General features: G+C 40.8%; 1 protein-coding gene across 1 annotated transcript in view; it reads right to left on the reverse strand.

The window, feature by feature from the left end:
- LOC142683475 (beta-1,3-galactosyltransferase 5-like) overlaps positions 1–6,797 on the reverse strand; it is a 72,901-nt gene extending 66,104 nt beyond the window's left edge. Inside the window, exon 1 of the mRNA XM_075847330.1 lies at positions 6,679–6,797. The gene's annotated coding sequence lies outside the window, so the exon portion shown is untranslated. The remainder of the gene's footprint in view (positions 1–6,678) is intronic.
- Between the last annotated feature and the right edge of the window lie 299 nt (positions 6,798–7,096).

The raw sequence follows: 7,096 nt of genomic DNA on the forward strand, positions 1-7,096 counted from the left end.
CTGTTTTTTAATCACTTCTTTGGGCATTCACTCCTCAGTAGACATTACATACATCTCACTTGTTTATTATATCCACATTTCGCAACACCACACACATGTTCTCATACTTAATTCAATATCCTCCTATGCCCTGGGGTTGCGCTTGTTGCAGTTGAACCTGGGAGCCTCGCCCTGTTTCCCTGTCGTCTCTATGCTCGCACTGCGCTCTGCTTGGTTTCCATGGACACGCGTCCTTGGGGGCACGCAGGCGCGCTGAGAGCGTGACGACAGAGGACAGGGATCTCGCGGCTCAGGTAGGGTTCCCGCGCATGCGCCATAGACCAGAACGGCGAGGACGGACACCGGAATCCTATATTCTTCAATCAACTGAACTATATATATAAGCATGATACTGCAGTATCCCACACACTACCCCCTGAGGAAGCCACATTGGCGAAACGCGCGTCGGGGCGCTACGTTGTCAGGCTGCAGTGCGGGGCCTCTTATCACGTCCATCTCTATGGGTAAGCCCAGCTTCACACTCCTTATGCAAGATATTTGACTCTTTCCCTGGCGTACTCAGTCACAATACTATACTCTGATCCTGGTTTACTCTATTGCTGCATCCTACCCTTTGTAATGCTATAACTAAACTGTGGTTATAAGTTTCTAACACTCTGAATAACCTTTGGAGGAAATACATGTCTCTTTGAGCGAGTCTTTTTCGCTCCAAATTTGCGGATACTTAGCATTTATTATTTCCACTAGCATCTATTATCTCCACTTTTATGCATGCATTAATTTATTTAGACTGGATCACCTACTATCCACTCTGGATTGTGACTTACTGCCAGGGATCTTGTGTTACGGTGAGCTGAATATCCCAAATCTATAAAACCCTTGAAGCCACCACACTGTGTTCCTATTTTTATTCGGATCTGTTTTTGAATTTTATGTAATACTTTTTATGTTGTATGTCCCAATAAAATGTGTTAATTTTTTACTACATCTATGGCGTAATGACTTCTCTTTCTCAAAGTTTTCTATGATATAATGAAGTTTGCTACATTATTTATATATAACGAGGCGTATTGGACACTTGTTAATTGACTCCTAACTCTCTACCTAACCCGGTAAGTCCTTATATTTCAATTGTACATTGTTGTAAATGAGCGAATAGAGATGTTATTATTGTCATAGACGAGCACAAAAGAACTAGAGGAAGGAAAGAAAGGACAGATATTCATTGAGTCCAGACGGACTAACTGTTTTCATTCTGAATATCCATTGGGCTTCCTTCTGGAGGATTTTTTTATCCCAATCACCTCCTCTGGTTGGAGGCACAATGTGTTCTATCCCCTGGGATTTCAGGACAGTGGAATCACCAGAATGATGCTCCCATACATGTCTAGAGACAGAGGTATCTTCCTTCCTATTTATGTCACAGATGTGATCTCTAATCCTCCGTCTAAATTCGCGTCTAGTCTTTCCAACATCCTGGATACCACAGACACAGGTGATAAGATACACTACTCCCTTAGTCAGGCAGTTGATCAAGGATCTCGTGTAAAAATTCTCGCCTGTGGTTGTACTTGCAAATTTGCGGGTACTGAGAATAGAGCAGCAGGCTTTGCATCTGCCACATTTGTACGTCCCTTTCGTATTCGATGACAGCCAGGTAGTATTTTTACCTTCAGGATGGCTATGAACTAACATATCTTTAATATTTCGACCTCTTTTGAAGGTAATAATTGGTCTGTCACCTACCAGGTTGCCCACATCTGGGTCCGATTTGAGGATATCCCAGTAGAGGGTAAGTGTTCTCCTGACCTCATGATGTGCAGCATCATAGGTACCGATCACTCTAATTGTCTCCTCCTGTATTGGACGTGTTTTGGGGTTTAACAAGCTGTCTCTGTTAGCGCCCATAGCGTGATGATATGCAGTTTTCAGCACATGATTCGGATACCCTCTCCTCACAAATTTGTCTCTCAGACCATTAGCTGAGGATTTAAAATCTGAAATTGTGGTACAGTTACGTCTTGCCCTAATGTATTGCCCCTTGGGTATGCCTTTCTTAAGTGGGGCAGGATGCCAGCTATCCCATCTAAGCAGATTATTAGTTGCGGTGTCTTTTCTGTACATATTCGTTCCCAGATAACCCATCTCTGTTTTTTCAATTTTAACATCCAGGAACGTAATGTGTTGCTCCTGTATTTCTGACGTGAAGAAGAGACCTATGTCATTGATGTTTAACACAGACACAAACTCCTTAAATTCAGCAGCAGTTCCTGACCAAAGAATCAACACATCATCAATGAATCGTAGCCATAATTCAATATGTGACGTGTATTTCTCCATCCCATCACTGAATACAAATTCCTTTTCCCACCAGCCCAGATATAGGTTAGCATAGGTAGGAGCACATGGGCTTCCCATTGCTACTCCTCTGAGCTGGTGGAAGATCTTATGCTCAAAAAGGAAAAAACTATGCTCCAGGACATACCACAGTAACTTTATCACAAATTGATTGTGGGCATGGAATTGGGTTCCTCTGTCCTGGAGGAAGTACTCCACTGCTCGACATCCCATATTATGAGGGATGGAGCTGTAAAGAGCCTCCACATCCAGACTTGCCAGGAGAACATTGGGTTCCACTTTAATGCCTTCAAGTTTTCTAAGCACCTCCATCGTATCACGTACATAAGATGGAAGTGCCATAACAAATGGTCTGAGTATTTTGTCAACGTAAACGCTGGCATTTTGTGAAATACTCCCGATGCCAGAAACGATAGGACGACCTTTAAGGGGAATGAAGTCCTTTATGTACCTTGGGAAGACTATAAAAAGTCGCCACTTGCGGGCAAGTCCCTAGTATAAAGGTAAATTCCGTATCATTAATGATCTTGGTCTGTTTAGCCTCAAGTAGAATACCTCTGAGCTCGACCAGAAATTGTTGTGTGGGGTTGTTAGTCAAAACCTGATAACAACATTTGTCTTTCAGAATGTTCATACACATGGTGACATAGTGGCTACGATCAAGAATCACCACATTGCCACCTTTGTCTGAAGACTTGATATCTCAGAGTCATTAGAGTGATAGGTACCTATGATGCTGCACATCATGAGGTCAGGAGAACACTTACCCTCTACTGGGATATCCTCAAATCGGACCCAGATGTGGGCAACCTGGTAGGTGACAGACCAATTATTACCTTCAAAAGAGATCGAAATATTAAAGATATGTTAGTTCATAGCCATCCTGAAGGTAAAAATACTACCTGGCTGTCATCGAATACGAAAGGGACGTACAAATGTGGCAGATGCAAAGCCTGCTGCTCTATTCTCAGTACCCGCAAATTTGCAAGTACAACCACAGGCGAGAATTTTTACACGAGATCCTTTATCAACTGCCTGACTAAGGGAGTAGTGTATCTTATCACCTGTGTCTGTGGTATCCAGGATGTTGGAAAGACTAGACGCGAATTTAGACGGAGGATCCGAGATCACATCTGTGACATAAATAGGAAGGAAGATACCTCTGTCTCTAGACATGTATGGGAGCATCATTCTGGTGATTCCACTGTCCTGAAATCCCAGGGGATGGAACACATTGTGCCACCAACCAGAGGAGGTGATTGGGATAAAAAAATCCTCCAGAAGGAAGCCCAATGGATATTCAGAATGAAAACAGTTAGTCCGTCTGGACATAATGAATACCTTTCCTTTCTTTCCTTCCTCTAGTTCTCTTGTGCTCGTCTATGCCAATAATAACATCTCTATTCGCTCATTTACAACAATGTATTAAATACAGCTCGGTCCTTAAGCGAGCGTTTACAGCTCCTATTGGTTTCCTTTGCCCATTGATTCTTTATTATTTTTTGTTTTTTTATTCTTTTGCGCTGTTTTTCAATTTAAGATCTTCCTCATCAATGAGGTTGTCTGTGACTCTTTGCTGGTTTTGCATTCTGCTCATTTCTTTCCATCTACTCATCGTACGCGCACCCTTCAGTTACTGTGTAGATAAGAGACTGTCATCGGCAGTATTTGTAGGTGACTATCGCAATATTAACATAGTCAGTCTGTTCTATGCTTGGCACACATTCACACCTATCCGTTTATTTATCAAACGTATGTATAAACCGCCTGTATTCCCCTAGTAACTTCTGATGCTTTATGCATCTACCTGATTGGCGTCTATGTTACCATGGGCAGGCCCGATCGGTGGGCGTTACTGATGCGCTGTGACACACCGATTGGCTATGTCCGTTCCATTCCGCCAATCTGCTAGGTGGGGCTAGCTGTATAAAGCTTGTGAGAGTCTCCGGCGCGAGTCAGACCAGGCATTAGTGTCTCACTGCGCTCCTGAGAATACACTAATTAAGCAGCTTAATATGTGCTGTATGGTAGCTGCTCAAATGATTATATGCAATTTACAAATACCCCTGAGGACGTTCCCCTCTGGTTCAGAGGGTTGCAGAAACGCGTTGGGAGATTGCTCAAAATTGCTAACTTGTGGCAAACAGACCACATTTATATTTGCTAAGTTCTCTGTTCATGTTGTAATTGGTGCACCCGGCATCAGTGCCTGTGGAACATTCATATTGGACTGAGCTACTTTGTATCGTTGCGGCAAACGGACGAGTGGTGTGTATCACTACTCCTGTCGGGTGTTGTATCAACACTATAGGTGTACCAATCATTATCTCATGTTTACACCTCATCAGGGAACTGTGTCTCTGTTTTGCCAAACGCCTATTCACAGTAAAACTGGCATGAATGCCCTATTTTAAATACTACTTAATAAAGACATTTTAAACGTTTATTTAGGCAGGACTTCATATATATCAATATTAAACGTATACTAATTATCTTGTTACCATTGGAATATATAATGTCCAGTGATATGTATACTATATAATGTCCAGCACTATGTGTACTGTATAATGTCCAGCGCTTTGTGTACTATATAATGTCCAGCACTATCTATACTATATAATGTCCAGTGCTATGTATAATATATCATGTCCAGCGCTTTGTGTACTATATAATGTCCAACACTTTGTGTACTATGTAATGTCCAGCACTATCTATACTATATAATGTCCAGCGCTTTGTGTACTATATAATGTCCAGCACTATCTATACTATATAATGTCCAGCGCTTTGTGTACTATATAATGTCCAGCACTATCTATACTATATAATGTCCAGCACTATGTATAATATATAATGTCCCGTGCTATGTATACTATATAATGTCCAGCACTATGTATAATATATAATGTCCAGTGCTATGTATACTATATAATGTCCAGCACTATGTATAATATATAATGTCCAGTGCTATGTATACTATATAATGTCCAGCACTATGTATAATATATAATGTCCAGTGCTATGTATACTATATAATGTCCAGCACTATCTATACTATATAATATCCAGTGCTATGTATACTATATAATGTCCAGCACTATCTATACTATATAATGTCCAGCGCTTTGTGTACTATATAATGTCCAGTGCTATGTATACTATATAATGTCCAGCACTATCTATACTATATAATGTCCAGCACTATCTATACTATATAATATCCAGTGCTATGTGTACTGTATAAAGTGCAGTGCTTTGTGTACTGTACTTTACCTGTTGTACAAGTTCTCCCCTTCTCCAGCAGCTTCTGCAGATATTCTGGATCTCTTGTATTTTTTATGTAGATTAACTCCTAATTTTATGGACTCCACACAAATTTCATCACCCGTTTCGATTTCTACAGTCCATAATGAGCTTTTATCTTAGTTCCTCTATAACTGGACACACCTTGTACAAATATTAATACTTCTACAACGCAGGATCATTATTAGATGAAGCAATAATTTATGGTGACCGACAATATTGTGTATATTCCACTTTCCAGTGTACATAGAGACCAGATGATATATTATTATACGAGAACGTACAGACGTAAACATAGCGTCAGGACAAAGGCATTTTATTTTCCCATTATCTAGATTCAGTTCTGGAAACTCCTGCAGGACTGTCTGTCTCAGCAGCTCTACCGGCTTCAAATTGGCACCCTCTACACCACCCAGCAATTGGGGCATGTGCCCAGCTCCCCCCCCCCCCCAGTTACAACTTTTCATCAGGTGACATGTCTAACAAAATGAACATCTTGCAGTTGCTCTTAAAATAACAAAGGTCAAGTCCCAAATATCCGAAATCTGGAAGTTAGGACCATATAGCATCACATCTAGTGACTGGTTACTCATCATCATCCCCTAGAAAGTGCTGAAACATCGTCAATGTACCAGCTCCCACAAAACGAGTCAGGCCCAAATTGAAAGTGTATGAGATTTTCTATACAGACTTAGGTTGTCCTTTATTTGTGTCCCTTGGTTGAAAAGAGATTATACCCCATCAATGTTTCCTACAAACGATCTCTACCTTGTATAATCCCTAATCACGGCGTGATCACCAGCGATCAGCTGTAATCAGTGGTGGAATCTTACAGCAAGTGATTATTTCCCTACATCGTCACCACAGGAGAAATTAAGCATTACACAAGTCTTATTGAAATCAGTAGGCTTTCTGTGTAATACAGGACGAGCCGGGTCCTCCAGAGAGAGAGAGAAAGAAAGAAAGAAAGAAAGAGAGGAGCGTAGCTCCTGCAGTAAATGAGGCTATAAGACTCACCTTAACTGCCTTTTACCCGTCTGGTTCACATATTTCCTTCTCGGCTGTCTTACTGGGTTGATAGTTGTGGATTAAATGGACCATAATCCCTCCAAGCAAGAGTTTAAACTACACCCATCATCTGTATCTTATAACTTTATAGGTAGCAGAGATTTTTCCAGATATTTACAAGACGTGGACTCCTCATGTCTGAATGAGGTTTGTTATATTGTGGTGTCACTGTGAAAGGAACCAAAAGAGGAAACACAACCATCCGGGGAGGAAAGGGAGGCACATGTAAATCCTATAGCTATAGTTAGCGAATACCCTCCCTCGTTACCAGGATACAGACCTAGAGACTAATATAAATATATATATATATATATATATATATATATATATATATATATATATATTAGTTATATTTTTGTATATATGG

The sequence above is a fragment of the Rhinoderma darwinii genome (assembly GCF_050947455.1).
Source record: "Rhinoderma darwinii isolate aRhiDar2 chromosome 3 unlocalized genomic scaffold, aRhiDar2.hap1 SUPER_3_unloc_2, whole genome shotgun sequence".
In the NCBI taxonomy this organism is placed as follows: domain Eukaryota; kingdom Metazoa; phylum Chordata; class Amphibia; order Anura; family Rhinodermatidae; genus Rhinoderma; species Rhinoderma darwinii.